This window comes from Cryptomeria japonica, chromosome 10 (assembly GCF_030272615.1).
Source record: "Cryptomeria japonica chromosome 10, Sugi_1.0, whole genome shotgun sequence".
In the NCBI taxonomy this organism is placed as follows: domain Eukaryota; kingdom Viridiplantae; phylum Streptophyta; class Pinopsida; order Cupressales; family Cupressaceae; genus Cryptomeria; species Cryptomeria japonica.
This window is the reverse complement of record NC_081414.1, coordinates 605,147,923-605,168,009: the sequence shown is the minus strand read 5'-3', so window position 1 is coordinate 605,168,009 and position 20,087 is coordinate 605,147,923.

The window sequence follows — 20,087 nt, the reverse complement described above, 5'->3', positions numbered from 1 at the left end:
TAAACAACAACAAGACAATTTTCAATGTAACAATTCATAAGAACTAATCTTTTTGCTTTGTTCAATCTAAGGGAGACAACTTTCATAGACTAAGGTCATACAAATATAAATCTATGTAAACACTCAAACCATGAATTATAAAACCTCTCACAATATCTTTGGAATGGACTCCATGAGTATTCAATTCAGAACATTCACTCCTATGAACTATCATACTTAACATTGTCTTTCTTTACACTGTCAAACTCTGTCTTAAAAAAAAATAGTTAATCATAACTCTTGCAAAACACCACATATAAAATTGTAACTTAGAGAGATTGCAGTTCATGTTGGCATAGCCCCCCACACTAATTTTCATGGGAATACAATGGTAGGAGGTCGTGCTATAAGCAAAACATTGTCACTGAAAACCCTAGGTAGGGTTTGCACCTGCCAACAAAGAAAATACAACATCTTCCACAATACTTAATGAAATCAAATGAAACCAAATAAAAAGAATTTTAATTCACAACACTAACAACTCCAAACATGTGCAGGTTATTACATGGATGTATAGTCCGTACAAAAACTAAATTTCATATTGTAATGTGAGAAAAATATAGAGATAAAATCTTAAGCAACAGTATTATACTTCTTCACTTTCTCCAACCCCTCCATTCAAGTTTGGATTACATATTTATTCATTTACAACCATTCCCTTTTGTCTAACCGACCACCAACTGCCCATAACAAAAAATGCAACTTTTTGACAACTTTTGCAACATTTGTATCTTTTTGACATCTTTTGACAACTTGTCATTAAACATTCTAAAATGGATCAAAATGGCCCCAAATGGTCTTAAATGACCTTATTGGACCCAAACACATCCAAAAAACCTAAAAACTAGAAATGTCTAATATGCATACAATGATGCCCCTGCATCATACACCCAAGAGGAAGAAAATAACTCAAGTTCCACTTGAGTGAAGGTCTGCAACAATACAACCATGTCTGAGAATATCATATTTAGTCATTTGTGTAGCATCCTCCATGGGAATACCCTTCCACTTGACCAAATATTGGAGATATGCCTTGTTCCTTGTCCTTTTGAGTTCCTTAGTGTCAATGATACATTCCAACTCCATAGATCGTGTAGGTGGGAGGTCTTGGATCCAATCAACATTTGAGGGTGATTTTCAAACTTCTCCAACATCAACAACAACATCCCCTTTGTAAGGATACAAATAAGAAACATTAAAGATAGGGGCGATGCCAGTGCCTTGGGGTAACTCAATCTCATATGCATTGTTGGAAAAATTGTGCACCACTTTGCAAGGTCCTATCTTCTTCATCTATACCATGGAGTACTAACCCTTGGGAAACCTCTTCTTCTTGAGATTTGCCAAAACCAAATCCCCAACCTTGAAATCAACTTCTCTTCATTTTGCATCTACTCTTTGCTTGTATTTGTCAATAGTACTTTGTAGGTGCTCCATGACTTGTTGATGAATCTCTTGCATAGCAACAACAAATTTATCTCCCTCAACACTTTGTCTCTTAATTCAAAGACCCCTCTAGGATGCATTCCATAAAAAAATAGAAAAGGACTCTTCCCAACACTCTTGTTCATTGAGTCATTGTAGGCAAACTCTGATTGAGGCAAGATAAGATTCCATTGACTAAAATGTTCTTTTTTTAGGCATATTAAGAGGTTTCCTCGACTCTTATTAACCACCTTAGTTTGCTCATCAGTTTGAGGATGATAGGCAGAACTGAAATTGAGATTAGTACCTAGTTTCTTCCACAAAGTCCTCCAAAAGTGTCCATTGAACTTACTATCCCTATCCGAAACTATACTCAAAGGAAAATCATGAATTCTTACAACTTCTTTGAAGAAGAAACCTACAATATAAGAGGCATCATTAGTTCTCTTGCATGATATGAAATGAGACATCTTGGAGAATCGATCAACCACAACATAGACCAAGTCATAACCTCTAGGTGTTCTTGGAAATGCCATTACAAAATCCATGCTAATGAACTCCCAAGGCCTGTGTGGAATGGGAAGAGCCTGATACAAACTTGTATTTATTCTATTTCCCTTTTCCTTTTGACAAATAGTGCACTTCTCCACAAACTTTCTTACATCGGATTGCATCCTAGGCCACAAACAGTGCCTCCTTAGCCGCTCTAAGGTCTTATCAAGGCCAAAATGACCTTCTAAGCTTGCACAATGATTTTCCTTGATTAGATTGTCCCTCATTGAACACTTAGGAACACAAAGTTGTGCTCCTCTAAAAAACAAACCATATTCAATAAGGTAATCACAATACTTTTCATTAGAAATACTATTAAGCTACATACAATACTCATAAACTTCCTTGAAATCAACATCATCATCATACATAACCTTGAGAGCTTCAACTCCCACACTTTGTAATTGAATCTCTTGCATCATAAGTTCTCTCCTACTCAAAGCATCAACCACTTTATTAGACTATCCTTTCTTTTTTTTGATGGTGAAGGTAAAGTTTTGAAGGTATTCTACCCACTTGATGTGTCTTTGGTTAAGTTTCTCTTAGCTATTGATGTATTGGAGGGCATGGTTATCAGTATACACTATGAACTCCTTGGGAAGAAGGTAGTGACTCCACTTTTTCAAGGTTTGGACAACATTCAACCTTTCACTAAAGAATGCAATAGATCTATTGTCTTGACTGAATACTGGCCCTATAGAATATCCACTAGCATCACATTCAATTTGAAAGACTTTATTAAAATTAGGTAAGACTGAGATTGGCTACTCTGCTACCCTCTTTTTTAAGTATTCAAAATTTTATCAGCTTTCTCACTCCAAACAAACCTCTTCTTTTTATCCCTCTTAATAGTATCAATCATAGGTGCACGTACATGAATGAAATTTTTGATGAATTTCCTATAAAAAATTGTAAGCCCATGAAAGGTTTGTAGCTCTGAAACTAATTTAGGTGTAGGACATCTTAACATTGTTTCCACCTTGCTTGGATCCATCTTCAATGTCTCCTTTGTGACCACAAACCCAAGGTACAACAGTTCGTTCTTCAAGAAGTCACTCTTTTTCAAATTGATTAGTAGCTTTTCCTCTTGTAATGTTTTCAAAACCAAACTCAAATGATACAAATGATCTTCTTTAGTGAGATTGAAAACTAAGATATCATCTAGGTAGACAACCACAAACTTACTAATGAATGGTTTGAAGATCTCATTCTTGAGCCTCATGAAGGTGTTAGGTGCATTTGATAGACCAAATGGCATCATAATCCATTCATAGATCCCCTCATTTGTTTTAAATGTTGTCTTCCACTCATCTCCTTGTCTAATCCAGATTTAGTGACAACCACTCTTGAGGTATATCTTTGAGAAGTAGCGTGCTCCACTGAGACAATCCATCAAATCTTCTATTCTTGGAAGTGGAAATCTATATCTAATTGTGATCTTATTTATGGCCTTGGAATTAGTGCACATCCTTCACTCACCTCCCTTCTTAGGTGCCAAAATAGTTGGAACCGTGCATGGACTAAGGTTCTCCTCGATTAGCCCTTTGCCATGTAATTCTTGCACTTGTTTTATAATTTCTTCATTCTGCTGTGGTGTCATCTTGTAGGTTTCCATTTTTGGTAAGCTAGCCCCTGGTATAAAATCAATATGATGACTAATGTATCTTATAGGAGGAAAGGTGTTTGGGAGTTCATCTACCACAATATTAACATACTCTTGTAGCAAATCTTGGATCTTCAAAGGCAACTCATCCATCTTAACTATTGTCATAACAATCCTACCCTTTGTGATGATGAAAAACCCATATCATCCTCTTCCATATTTTTTTTGAACTCCTCACCGACCAACATAACACTTGAGCCTACTTGTTGAGTTTTGTCTTCATCCTTAAAAGGTGTGAGAGTATAGGAGACTCCATCTTTCTCTATCACATAAATGTTCTCCTTCCATCATGCTTAGAATTTCTATCCTATTGCCATGGTCTACCAAGAAGAATATGACACACATCCATTGGAATGATGTTACACAAGACCTTATCCTTATATCTGCCTATTTGGAACTCAACCCAACATTGCTCATTCACTATCACTTGTTGTCATTTGTTTAACCATGAAAACTTATAAGGTGCATCATGTGGTAACCACTTTAATTTTAATTTTTCAACCATTTCAACAACCACTAAGTTATCCGTACTACCCGAATCAATGACCACTTGAAAACACTTGCCTTGACATTTGCAAGTAGTTCTGAATAAAGACTTTCTTTGGGGTGGCTCCTTCTTTGTAGGCACTTTGATCAATGTCCTCCTTGTATACACATAAAATTAATTAAATTAATTAAATTAGTTATTCCATGTCACATAATTAATTAATTTAATTATGTTAGCCCTTTAGTCCCCCTAAATTAATTAAATCATATTTAATTAATAACCCCCTTTCCATTCCTCCCAAATTTTGGTTTATTTCAATAAATCAAACTCAACCCTAGGAATATTTCAATTTTATTCCTAATCCTAATTAGCCAAATTAATTTATTACTAATTAAGCTAATTATGTGATTCCTACAAACCTACCTTCTAATCCCCTCATTAACCTAATTAATCCAAAGCCTAATCCCTATTAGTATTTATTCAAATTTAAAATACCACACATCTACCCAAAACCCACATGTGACTCCACATGTGACCCCCATCATAAAAGACTTGCATGCACAAGTTACTTCAGCATCCCCAAATCACCTTTGACCAAGGAATGCTCACACATGTGTGAGGATTCTCTTCCCCATAGAGCCACACTACACTTTCCCCCTTTAGCCCCTATGTCATAAGTCCCCTTCCACTAACCCTTACAACTTTCCACGAGTGTTTCCACTTGTCAACCTCTCGGACTTCCCAATGTTTGATCACACATGTGTGAGCACACCTTCCCCCTTTTCCTATGACAGTTGTTCTTCCCAAGATGTGCTCACACATGTGTGAGTACACCTTTCTCTCTCCTTCAATCTCAGCCATTGATCAACTTTTAATCTTGACCATTTATTTCTAGGCTCCCAACTCTATAAATTGAAGCCTCTATTCACATCAAATCATCCAGTTTCATTACATCATTATGTTGGCCATTTATTCACTTATTATTGTACTATCATAATGCCCCTTTTGATTCCAAATCCATCATATTGGAAAGCTTATGCTCTTAGTTTTCTATCACATCCATATCATATCTACTCATCTACATTATGTTGTTATGCTAATATGAGAGCATTCCACACTTAACTTTACATATCTCTCCCACTCTTCATTTGTCAACTTTGGAGCTAGAAATGTTCATGAAGACAAGGAGGACAATAAAGAGTCATTAGCGATGAGAGCATCTTGAATATATTTTGTTGATGTTGTTTGTCTCTCATTATGCTTTTATTTCAATCTTTCTTGATATCTCATTTTAAATGGTTTTGGTTTATATTGATCACTAACCCTACTAACCATTTTATGTGAGACACTCCTCATCAATAAAGACTCTCCAACTTTTGGTTCTTGAATTTGTGGTGAGGAGTTCACACTTTCAACATATCCACCTTGTGCTACTTGATTTCTCCTTTTACTCCTAAAAGAAGTAGATGACTATTCTTCAAGGCATTGCCATGCTTGATGACCTGCAAACTTATTACATTTATAACACTTGCCAGTGAAGCCACTTGTTCCTCCTCTACTCCCAAATATTCCCCTTAAATTGGATCTTCTTCCTCTAAAGCGGCTCCTTGAATCCGATGTTTGGTCTTGAGAGTTACTTGTCTCTCCTTGAGACTTTTGGGACTGTCCTCTAGGTCAGAAAAGGTTCCTCTTCCTTTGAAAGTCCTTTCCCTACCTCTTGTTTATCTCTCTTGTCTTCTTTTTAACTTTTCTTCAGCCTTCATGGATAATTGATAATATTCCCCAAGAGTCCTAGGGATTCTAAGACTCAACTCATATTGTAAGCTAGGTTTCAATCCATTCAGGTATCTTGCAACCTTATCAACATAATCCTCTATTTGGCCTGATCTAATGGTCAATTTGTAAAACTCTTCTGTATAGGTCTTCACATCCATGCCATTTTGTTTCAAGTTTTGTAATTGCCTATAAAATTGAGTGGCATAATCACTAGGTAGTAATTTACCCTTCAACTTTGCAACCATCCTATCCCAAGAGGTGGTCTTAGATTTTTCCTTCTTCCTCCTTTCTTCCTGCACATAATCCCACCAAAGGGATGCATGGCCTTTCAATTTGGTTCTAGCCAACTTCACTTGTTGCTCCTTGGGTACATCTTCAAATTGAAAGTATTTGTCTAAATCTCCTATCTAATCAAGAAGTTCCTCACTATTCAAACTAATTGCATACACTATATGTTCCATCTTCACCTTGGAACCCTCACTCTTGACTGCCTTTAGCAATCTTTCCAACCTTTTTCTCTTCAACACCTCTCTCTTCCCAAGGTTCTTCTTGTGGTAGATTATTTTCACCCACTCCTTGATCACTCAAATCTCTTGTGACCACTCCTCTTCTCTGATTAATCTCAACTATTGTAAGTCTTAGATCAATGTTTTCTCTCATTACTCTCAACTCTTGGGAAAGAGAGTCTCTCATCTGTCTGGCTATCCTTTCCATTTCTCTTTCAATATTTACCCTTGGAGGCATCTTGGCTTGTCTTCATTCAGCTTGTTTTGTATTATTTTTACTATATTTGATTGATATTCCATGCTCTACTACCAAAATGATGCAGAGGAAGAAATTCTATTTGTACAAAGACATAAAACTAACAATGGGTCTCATCAACATCAACATGGGTGCGACCTATGTGTTCTTCCCTAGACCACTGCCATAGGGCCTATTTTGGAATATTTTAACATACATGTCTTGGAAAACCCAAATGGAATAGACAAACTTGTTATGGGGCATAGATGGTCATAAACAACTCCTTTAACAAGATAATAGTGTAACAATTCGAATAGGTATTATGCTTTTTGCTTTGTTTAATCTAAGGGAGACAACTTTCATAGACTAAGGTAATAAATGTATAAATATGTGTCAAAAATAAAAAAATGAATTGGAAAACCTCTCAAAACATCTTTGGAATGGATTCATTGAGTAATGAATTCAAAAAATTCACTACTGTGCACTATCATACTTAACATTGTCTTTCTTTACATTGTCAAACTATCTTTCCAAAAAAACAACCAATCATAATTCCTGCAAAGCACCACATATAAAATTGTAACTTGGAGGGATTTTAGTTCATGTTGGCACATGCCTCCACACTAATTTTCATGGGAATCCAATAGTGGGAGGCCGTGCTATAGGAAAAACATTATCACTGGAAACCCTAGGTAGGGTTTGTACCTGTCAACAAAGAAAATACAATATATTCAACAATACTTAATGAAATAAAATGAAAACAAATTCAAACTAATTTTAATTCACAACACTAACAACTCCAAACATGTGTATGTCATTACATGGACGTACAACCTATACAAAAACCAGATCTTAGATTCTTATGTGAGGAAAAAAAAATAGAGATAAAATGCTTAAACACAAATATTCTACTTCTTCACTTTCTCCAAACCCTCCATTCAATTTTAGATTACATATAATGCATTTACAACCATTCCCTCCTATCTAACTGACCACCAAAAGCTCATAACCAAAAATACAACTTTTTGACAACCTCGACATGATAACTTTTGCAACATTTGCATCTTTTTGACATATATTTAACAACTTGTCATTAAACATTCCAAAATTGATCAAAATGACCCCAAATGGTCTTAAATGACCTTACTGGACCCAAACACATCCAAAACAACCTAAAAACCAAAAATTTCTAATATGCATACCATGATGCCCCTGCATCAGAAGAGCACAAGAGAGAACACAAAGCACAATCACACAACACAACTCCTTCAATCAATCAAAGAATCCACCCAAGCAAATGATTTGACACTTTATACTTAGTGTAATTAGAATTGCCGCATGGAAGAAAATGCTAAGTGGTATTTACAATGGCTACAATAAGATAAGATCAAACTATTATCAACATGCAAAAGACCAAACTATGATCGATGCAATATGATTGCCAAAATATGCTAAATAAGGTTATGTGTTGAAAGTATAATTATTTATTACAATGACTACAAATTGATAACACCACTATGAAATACACAAAAAATTATGCACTTTTTAAAAAAATTGCACTTGAAAAGGAGTCCGTATGAGCCCAAATGGAGCCCTAAAAGTTACACTATTGGGTTTACTTAGCAACACCTATGATAAATGAAATTTTGTAAAAATTATATCATCAAAATCAGAAGCTATCTTTACCACTACGCAGAGCACAAAAAATTAACCCAAATAAAAAAAAATCTTGAAAAAAGGACAAATTGAGCTCAAGTTATGGGCATTCAAAAATCAGCTCTAACAATCAAATGGTTAATGGTGATAGGGGAAGGCTTGGCTTGACAAATGCTAATGTCAACATGGAATCTAAGGAGAATATTCCTCTATTAGCACCAAAAAAGAATACTCCTCCAAAATATTCACTTCTAAAAAATGGGTGTTGGTTTTTCTTGCTAGAATCTTCCTAGAATATTCTATTGGTCATTTGTAGAACACTAGCACTAACATATTCTATTAGGTTGCAAAACCAAATCACCTTACACCATGTGGTGCCATGAGTGTTGGTGGGTACCCACAAGTGCTTATTTACTAAACAATCTACAAAGGTCTACATAGGTTGTAAAGCCTTTTAATTTTTTTTACAATGAATAAAAAAATTCTACAAATAATTTAATTTTTTTATTCACAAAATAAAAAATAATAATTTTTAAAAGGAAGTATCATTGAGTAGGTCAAGGCAAATGACTTGGTTGAAAAAAAAAATGTTTTGAGCAATGATGGAAAGGTCCTTTTTGGCCAAAAATTCTCTAAAGTGGTAGCTACCTCCCATGTAATGCCCCGCCAAGAACCCTAAAGGAAAACAACACAACTAGGCAACTAAAGGGTGAAATAATTTTTTTGTTTGTTAAAGACTAAGTGTACTAACTATAATCATTGCACGTTTAACAACACAATGGAAGTCTATCATAAGTTTTCCTAAGGGTAACCAATGAAGATTAATTTCATAGATTATATTAACACCACAGTTAATCCATTCAATAAGATAAATTGAAAACTTAAGTTTAAAACTACACATACATCCCAAAACAAAGATATAAAAGTATTCCAATGTATCCAATTCCCATAAATCATTTAAACATAAGATCAAAACAATAACATTCATTTCACTGACATAATAATATTACAATATCCATAAATACATGGCTTCCAATAATACCACTGGTTACAAAGATACAATATCAAGGTTACATAAAAGTCTGATACAATGACCACAAGGTCTCAACTGAACAATGATCTCAAACAAGAGCTGGTACATAAACCACGATCCAGGAAACACCGGCGAAGCCTTTCCTTGCCTGAAGATACAATCCTGGCACTACCGCCTGACCATGTGATCCCAAAATAGAACCACCCCACCGTGCTAGGAGATAGTAGAAAACCCTCAAGCAAGCAAAGTAAGACAAGTACAAAAGGACTACAAGACTCTGCAACCATCCATGTAACACAACTCACAAAACACTAGTGACTCTAAGAAGAGAGTGTCATCGCATAGCTTGATGGTTACCATGGTACAACCTCCATAGGTCCCGACCCCCATACTCGGGTTTCTCTTGGTAACCTCTCCCGAGCCTCCGGTTCCAACTAAGTCTCATGCGGACCCTACCAATCCTTTTGTGAAGACAAGGTGGTAAGTTTGCCATTCCAGGCCTTCTTGTAACATCATGAGCCCTCTACAAGCACTCACCTATGCACGAGGCACATTTATCTTAATTAATATTTAATCTACCCACCCCCTAATCAATTATTAGGTTATCACTTTTTAACTAACTTTCGACGGGTTATCCTGTCATCCACTTCGGGCACGACTCCCACTCGAAAGTCACTCTCTCTCTTAGGACACTAATAGGAAATGTTTCTCTCTACGAGAACTCTATGGCAAAACAGGCAACCATAAACAATCTTGACAAGCACAGGTGAAGGATACACAAATACCAACCCAAGATTGACCATTTGGACAAAAACACATAATGGATCATATCAAATAGGTTATACAACAACACCTGGTCTAGGAGAAATAATAACTTAGGACACAATGACAATTTAACCAAAATTGCAATGAAATAAAACTTGACTGAGAACACAATATACGCAAGATCCTATTATAGGCAATCTTTCCTTAAAAACAGCCAAAGCATAAATAACATGCAATTTACGAATTTCTAGATAACAAGAATTTACAACTATTTAATACCAAAAACATCTATCTTGTCATTTGTCCAAAAAGATTTAAAATAAATTTACATATGTATTAATCTCCTCATGTATTTCCAATATCTATATCGAATTTAAAATTATAAAAATACTAAATTCTAAATTCTTCATTCTTAAATTGATAATTAAAATAAAATAACTATATATATATATATATTTAAATATACATATATATATATATTAACACATTATAATTATTTTATTATTATTTATTTATTTATTTTTTTCTATTTAAAAAAAAAACTAAATAACAAATAAAATAATAATAAAAAAACTAAAATTAAAAGTTAAAATTAAAATCTTTTTTAATAAAAAAAACAAACTTGTGAAGGCTACCAAGGTAGTGGTGCTACCATAGGCAGCTAACGCTACCCTTAGGTAGTGCTGTTGTCCTATGGCAACAGCCGCTACCTTTGGGTAGTGCTGTTGTCCTAAGGCAACCACCGCTACCCTTGGGTAGTGCTGCCTTATGGCAGCAACCACTACCAAAGGTAGAGCTACATGGGTAGAGGCATAGCCTCTCCACATAATTTAATAAATTAATTTTTTTTTTAAATTAATTTTTTTAATATATATTTTTTTAATAGATTTTTAACAGTAATAATAAAAACAATATTTTTCCAATAATTCCCTTTTCATAGAATTTAAGTAAAATAATAAAAAGGATAATATTTTTTTATTTTTTTAAAATTTAATTAACCCAAATAAATTTAATGTGTAATTAAATTTATTTTCTTAAGGTAATTTAAAACCCTTTCTCAGGTAAATACCCTTTCTCACAAATCTTGTAATTTCCATGCATCCTAAAATCTGACAAATTTTCTATAATAATTTCCCCTAATTTTCTCAAAATTACATACTTCCCATAAATTAGAAATTCCCATCAGACATGGATTTTAAAACAAAACTCAAATTCACTAGAAGAGGGTTTTGAATTTGACAATTATTTTACACACACATCAAGCAGAGACAAATAGAAATATTTTTAATAAAACACACAACTAAGAAATCATCCAACCTGGTATAGCTTTCCTAGAAGAAATCTGTAGAAGAGCCCTAATCCCTTCAATAACTTCCAATAAATTTCTTCACCTAAATTCTTGACCTGTTCCTGTGTGTCCCTGTGTGTAACTAAAATAAAGACCTAACCCCTATTTAAACTAAAATTCTAGGTTCAATAGCTTTTTCACAAAAAAACCTAAATTTAGAATAATAGTAAATTTTTTTTAATTTTCTAAATTTATCACATGCAATAATTAAAAAAACATTATTCTTTCTTTACTTTTCTCATGCACATTAATTAATTTTCTAAATAAAGCATTAATACAATATTTTAATTCTGAATAATCCTTTTATTCATTTATTTATTCTTTTATTTATTTAATCATTTATTTATTTAAAATTCAAGGAAACAATAAATATATTTAATCTAATTTATTTAAATAACAATATATTTCAAATACCATGTAGCTTGCAACTTAATTTAATAATTTCTTTAATTAACTAAATTTATAATCTCAATGCATAAACAATACAATACTGAGATAATTTCATAAACTTAATTAATTAATTAATTAAATCCACTAAAACACTCAAATTAAACAAATCTCAAGCAATTACCCATAAAAGATAAAATGATAAAATATGAAGACTGAACTAACTGACAAAACGACTAACTGACGACACTCATACGAGTGTAACTGAGTAAAATAGGGTCAACTACTATCTCCTCCACTTCCATCGGAAAATATAAGGCATGCTCAGACCTATGAAGCCAGGTGGAGATGATACCCTGTACCTACCCGGTACTTGTACCTGCAATATCTTGCATCACCGAACCACACATGCATATATATATATATATATATATATATATATAAAATATAGAAAACACGGCATACACACCGATGCAGGAGAATCGCGACGTTCCCTGTCTCACCGAAATGAGTGAAGGAAAATTGTCCCCTTGCATCCAATACACTCGAAAACACACAACATATAACTCCATATTGCATAAATAAAGTAAAATGTCAGTACATAGCAATAATACATAAAATGCCATAAATCACAAGTACTAAAATACTGAAAAAAAATTATACATCTCATCTCCAAATAAAGCATAATGTCATAAAAATCTGAATAATATGTCATGATAATGTATCCACTGAAAAACAACCAATAATAAAATATGAGTCTAATGAGTTCAAACTAGTAGGTGTACTACATCCCACATCTAGCAACCACCTTCAATATTCAAACCCTTGTAGATTTGGCCTCCAATGTCCAACTAGGATGAAACAAAAGGAATATCTAAGTTCCTTGGGTACTTCAAATGTAATTCCGAGCTAAGATCTAATGCAACAAGCTCCCAAAATGCACCTATAATACAAAACCAAAAGAGGAACCCCTAATAATCTGGTATTTCTATCACACCTTTCTAATTATTAATTTAACATGTAAATGTAAAGAAGTGCATACTCAAAGTTTCAATAACATACAAAATTTACACTCAATATATCTCAAAAAGACTAACCAAAGGTACCCCACTAGCTTTGATACCATTTAAGGTTTGGCTATCAAGATAGCCACAAAATATCCAAAGGCCTAATGGAAAGCACAATGAAATGAGAAGATCAATATGTCAAGAACAAACTATATTCCTACCAAGAATACAAATAGAATCATTGTATAATGTATGAGCTTGATCCTTGGTTATATAGGCCAAGGTAAGACATATGATAGCATAATATTATGAAGAGTATCTTAAGCTTATGATATGACATATAAAGTGATAAATTATCCACTTATAACTTGTAAAAGTGATTACTATCCACTTAAAGAGGAAATAATCGTGTGTGGTCCCTAAGTAAACTTAAGTAACATGTGTGATTAGAACCTAGGTGATGAACTTAATATCTACATCTTATTCACACCATCGAAATGAAATAATATGGGACACCTAAGGAGGATAAGTTTATTTCTTTATTGATTTTTAAAAATCATTTAACATAACCGTTCAGAGACAAACTTTATAATAAGATCATGGAACTCAAATTTTCAAATTAGTATAGGGGTAATGATGAAATAACTCTGATTCTAGGTAGACAACTAAGAGGGGAGGGGGGTGAATCAGTTGTCTCACAAACTCACACAAATTAAACTTAAACTTTGATCTGATTATTAAGCATGAAAGCATGAATCAACAACACATCAAGAACACACATAACACCAAGATTTTTTAAGTTGAAAACTCGGTCAAGGGAAAAAACACGGTGGGACCCTACCCACAATATGATGATACTCTGTTAGAAGTATATGAAATATTATAATGGGGAATGCACATGTATTCAGGAACACTACCTAAAGCTCATTGCTCAAAAGCAACAAAGGGCTACAACCCATGGAAGACTCATTATCTTACAAACACAATCAGATTACATCTGGAAGATCATGAACTGATAGAATAACATCTCCTAATATCTGGTTACAGTTTCAATTAAGCACATGAAAAATTCTTCTTACTCTTCCTATTTGCCAAAGAAAGATGTATACATTATTGGCTCATGCACTTCTAATTCTCATCCATACATTTACACAATTACAAAGATATTACATCAATTTGTACATGACATTGACCTTGGCAAGATAAACAAGATCAACTCAACACACACCACCTAATTACAAAAATATAATCACACACTCTACAAAAATATATGCGGACCAAGAAATGTCGGCTAAGACATAACACAAACCCATATCACATGCCTCGAATGCGAAACACCTCCAATAATTATGCATCAAACATCCACAACACACTACAAGCATCTGGTCAGCCAAAAAATGAATAACACTAACACATCAGAGAAAATCATCAATTACATGCATAACAATCAATGCAAACCACCAACACAAATGTCACATGATCTAGAAATGTCCACAAGCATCATGAATCACCACTGTAACATTTGCAACAACTCAAATTACTAGGATCATATCACCATTATATCTAACTTCAAGAACATTAACTGCCACGACTATGAACCTAGAAAAATCACTTGTGAAGCTCTAAACCATGAATCATCTGAATTAAAGACACACATCAACATCCCAAATATTCCTCCAAATCCGTAGATCAATATATTGCAATGCGAATCAATGCAGATCAAATTACTAACATTTTGGCATCACTGAATAACAAAAAAATTGGACACAACATAGATAACCATAACTCACTCAAATATTCATGTGAACCTCTGAAAATTGTATTGAATCATCTATACAAAATCCTCTACAAACCCTTTAATCTGTAAGCTTTGATCATCAACAAGCCAAACAAACCAACTAATAGACCTCCACTGCAACACTGTCACAAACAAAGAAATATTTTGACATCAATGACAACACGTCTCTCAGGGTATCATTAAAGCACATATTTGCAGTAATCACTCCAAACATCCAAAAATCTCCCCCTTTCGAATTGATGGGAACGTATGATGTGAAAAAAAATCAATGACAAAGAAATTAACAAATCTCACAAATAACTCTCTCCTCTGACAAATATTCTCTCCCTCTGAAATCACTACACAATTTTTCACATGAATCTCTTGTTAGAGAGATTTGATACTAGGAGTAAACTGAGGGGGGGGGAGGGTGAATCAATTTACCATTAGAAATAATAACTAATGCATATCAAAACTATTAAAACAGAGCACAAAGAAACCAACACAATGAAGGATAAAACATGAAATCACAGTACACACAACACCAATATTTTGACGTGGAAAACCTGGTAAAGGAAAAAACCACGGTGGGAAACTCTAACCACAACCAGATAATACTTCTGTAGTAGTATGTGAAATTACAATGGGGATTGTACTTGCAATCAGGCCAACCACCTAGAGCTCACTTCTCATCACAAAAAGAAGTCACACTGACTTATAAAAACATTAGACTACAATCCAGAAAAAATGAACTGTGAAAGTAGCATCTCCTAATGCTTGATACAGTTCCGCTTAAGCATAGATGTCTACCCTAAAATACAAAAAACTTCACCGAATGATATCAATTTTTTGCACATAAACCTTCCTCTAATAGTGAAAACATAATCATCGATCCCATCCATATATCGATATCCAAATTATTTAAGTCACCTATAAATATAGATCATCAACCTTATTGACAAGGTCGGCTAAACCCTAAACCTATAAACCCATAATAACAAAAATTACATTACAGAGTATCACCGGACCAATATTATGATTTACATTACATAGCATAGACCTAAATCAAGTAACCAAACAATTCCATCTGCTGGAAATTCCGCTGAGACCAAAATCCAACACGCTTCACCAACCGGTATAAATCCTTAGTGAAGTTACACAAAAAGTCTAACCGAATCCAAATAGGACCACCATAACAACATGCCAGCCAAAGAAAAGTCACCAAATACTCAAAATATGATCAAGAAGCACCTTCAGCATGATAGAAACCGATTCCATAAGCTGGACCAAAACACCAAATATCACATGTTGGCCATTTGGTGGAATTGATTATGTGTTGCATTGATATTTTGTCATTGACGCCAACACTAGCTGTTTGGATGCTTTACTGACACCCTTTTGGTTTCGGTAGGTTAAGTGGTTTCTAGTTAACTTGGATCTGGCATGATCTGGTAGGCTCCGGTATGGTTTGGTTATGGAATTGGCTTATTCACGATACTCATGTTCATATTCAATAAGTTGGTTTTGGTCTGGTGATCAGATGCTATCCTTCTTGCTTAGAAGTTTGGTTTTTGGTTCTGGTTTTGGTTTGATCGGTAGAGCTTTTGATGGAGATCTTTGATGAATTGCATAAGTGGTGTTGGTGCAACTTTTGATGGAGTTTCAGGATGCTGTTGGTGATCATGTTCGAGACTTGGAGGATGAAGATCATTGCTGAAGTGTATGGACCTATACTTGGTCCCGGTTGATCTAGGTATGGACCGACTTTAATGGAACATGTGGATAGGACCTATCAATGTATTTCCGAGATGTATTATATGTTGGATATTATTTGTTTGGTCTAAGGCCGACATGGTTTGTAATTATGTAATTGGTTTATTGTCTGGTTGCAAACCTAATTGTTTATGACCAAGGGTTTGTATATATAGATGTAAGATCTCATTGTAGATCATCATGGTTAATGTTAGAGGTCATGGCCAAGGAATGTATGTGCGAATAATGTAATATCATTCAGGCAAAGGAGTTGGTTGATCATTAGAGATCGAATTGGGTTTATGTAAGAGGATTTAGTCCTCCGGTATAGAGCTTAACCAGAACTGTACTCAGGCATAGGAGATGCTATCTTTTGCAGTTCAACACTTCTCCGGATTGTAGTTTGGATTTATATGTAGTTAGTGAGGCTCCTTTTGTGATGAGTAGTGCGCTCTAGGCTATTGGCCTTCCTGCAAGTGCAGGCCCCTTCATTGTAATTCACATACTTACTGCATAAGTATTATCTGATTGTGGGTAGGCTTCCCACATTGGTTTTCCCCTTTACCGGGTTTTCCACGTACAAATCTTCGTGTTATGTGGATGGTATTTATTTTGTGATTATTATGCTTAATTGGATTAACTGCTATTCCAGTATTAATGTTTTGGGTTCTGGTATTAAAGTTTAAATTGCTAATGGTTCTTGTAATTTGTGACAACTTATTCACCCCCCCTCTCAGTTGTCTTCCAGTTATTTGAACTGTCTAACATCATGTAGCGTCGTAAATTGTACGCACTTGCTAGGGTGGTACAATTTCACACCTAGTTTAGCACCCACCTTGGCACATTTTGCATTTTGCATTGCATTTCCCCTTTAGCACTTAATTAATTAAATTAATTAGGTCTAAGGTTCTATTTTATCATCTCCCATATCATAAGGTTGGGCCCTTTTCATTAAAGTGTGCCCCTTTCATTTTATTCCTCCAATACATCATTTAATCAAAAACCCTAATTAGGTCCTATTTTGAACTTGGGGGCTTGATTTCGGGGGTCAAAACATCTCGAAATCACCTATAACTTCAGGATTCTCTCTAAAATCATCATATCCGACGGCCCTGAAAATTTGGTGAAAAGTTGTTAGGACCATGGTGCCCGGAGAGGACCATGGCGCCCGGAGTGCACATGGTCCCGGACATTTTTCCCAAAATTTTAGGAGCGCAATCCAATCATAAAATAAAGCTTAACCCCAAGAAATTGATGGGAGATTCAATCTCTAGGTCGGCCAAAGTTTAGATTAAGACCTAGGGTTTCATATATAAGAGCTCTCTTTCTTCATTTGAAAGGACCCAAATTTTTGGTTTCAGGGACCTTCTATGTAGCGAAAGAGCAGATCTTTGAAGACTTCAACAACATTCAACATCCACCCATCAAGCATTCATCAATTTCATTCATCCATTTAGGGCTTTGAAGACATTGAAGAGCAATAGGGGATCACCGACTGAAGATTGGCTTGTACCCCTCCCTTGGGGTTGGGTATGATTTCATGTTGTTTTCATGTCTTTGCATAAGCCTCATTATATCACTGGTATTCATGCTTTAGATCACTTTGCATCTTAATTTGGAGCATTTACATTATCATTTACAAGCAATTAGGGTTTACTTTCTAGGTTGCTCTAGTTTGCTTACTTGCATTTTAGGATCTTGCACACACACAAGGTCTGCACACACACTACTTTTACAAGACAACTTGGCTATTCATGGAGGTGGAAATCACCAAAGCGGGGGTTTGACTAAGGCAAAACCCTATATAGCCGCCTACAACCCTTTTTAGATATAAGTGCAGATTTCTGAATTCGAAGGATGCCGCAAGTTGCAGATCCGATGGGAGAAGACTGAGATGGGACAACACACCAAATTGTAGAGCAGAAACCTAGGATAGGGGCATGGGGCACCCTGGTCCTGATAGGACAAGGGTGCTGGGTGCCCTGGTCCCTTAGACAACAGTAGTTTTCAGCACTTTTCGACAGCTTTCAGGTTGCCAAAAGGAGCAATTTCAGGTGCAGAATCAGGTTAGTGGTGCATGTGCCCCCGTCCCGAACATTTCCACTCAGATTTTAACCCTAGGTACACATCTGCATTCTCCTTTTATCCTTGTGTTTACAACTTTTCATCACTTAATCTCAATCTTGCAATCTTGTTACTAGTTCATACTTGCACTCTAGGGCCAGTAGTTGAACTTGCATCAATTTATCTATCATTTGCAACAAAGGAATAGAAATCCTAATAGGTAGCCCGTGGCTCTCTCTTCCACAAAAAGAAGTAGCCAATTGTGTGATACCTCTAGGCTCTTTCTGGTGCAGGGGCACCTAAGGAAAGCTTGGCCACCATGAGGCCATAAGGAAGATCTATGAGTGGTATTAAGTTGTAAGGTCAAATATGACCATTAATGATGTAATTGATACTAATAAGGCAATATGAGTCCATGTGATAAGTCATTTGTAGTAAAATTGGCAATGTTGCCATTTTGGGCAAAACAAGGTAAATGGAGTCATGTAGGGGGTTCAAAGGGTAGATATGAGTTTTTTTTAATGTTTTGTGTTTAATAAGGTCTCAAATGACCATATTAATGTAATGGGATAGTCATGTAGCAAGGAAGATCAAAAAAATTGTCAATTGACAACTAAAAGTGTCAATTTGACAACAAAATAAGGTGATTAATGCACAAAGGTGGTTAGAGGGGTAGTTAGAGAGGTTTCATTTGGTTTTGGGAGTCAAAATTAGTTTAAACCCTCATTCCTATGTATGGGAGACAAGTTTTGATGGTCGAAATTGATTGGTAATGTAAGAGTTTTGAAGTTTGAGCAATAAATACATAGTTTTCCCTGCAATTTTGATAAAAAATCTGAACTTGTAACTACTGTAATTTCATTTTCACAGTACCTTTTGATCTGATTCTTTTTGGAGGTGATAGGGAAATGTTTTAACTTTCATTTGGCATTGGTCTGAAGGTTTAATCAATCGTTTTGTACTTTTTATATTGACTATCCTAAAATCTGCTGTAGGTGACAGTTTAAGAGGGTTTTGAGAGTCATTTTGTGAATCTGACCCATTCTACTTCATGTGGTTACTGTGGCTTGTTGTCGTGCCCAAACTTTAGGGCACAAAAACGGAACAACAAATTTTTTTTTTTGACATCAAGAACTCGCAATATATCCTAATAATAATATTAACTTTATTAGAGTTTTGTCTTATCTAGGGTGAGAATAAAATTGTTTACTAAGGTTGGGTTAATGAACCAACTTGAACGAGCGACTAGTTTAGTGAAGATTAAATTAGTATCACGGATTATTGGCTAGCTCAATTACCTAACTCAAGTTGTCGCTAATTAAAAACAAAGGTTAATTGGTTATCTTCGTGAGTTTAATCATTCCCATTCATATAATGAGAATACCAATAATTAATTGATGCTCATGCAAAATTTATTATTTAAATTCAACCGATGAGGGTTTGAATTTCTATAAGGTCATTTGCCCACTAAGACTGACAATAAGCTAAAGCCAATTCTAATTTTTCTAACCCCTTAATTTTGATGATTTAATTTCGGTCCGACCAAAAATCGGTCTCAAGGGCTTAAGGTTCATAAATTTACAAATCCCTCCTTTTTAAATTTTCCTAACGTCCA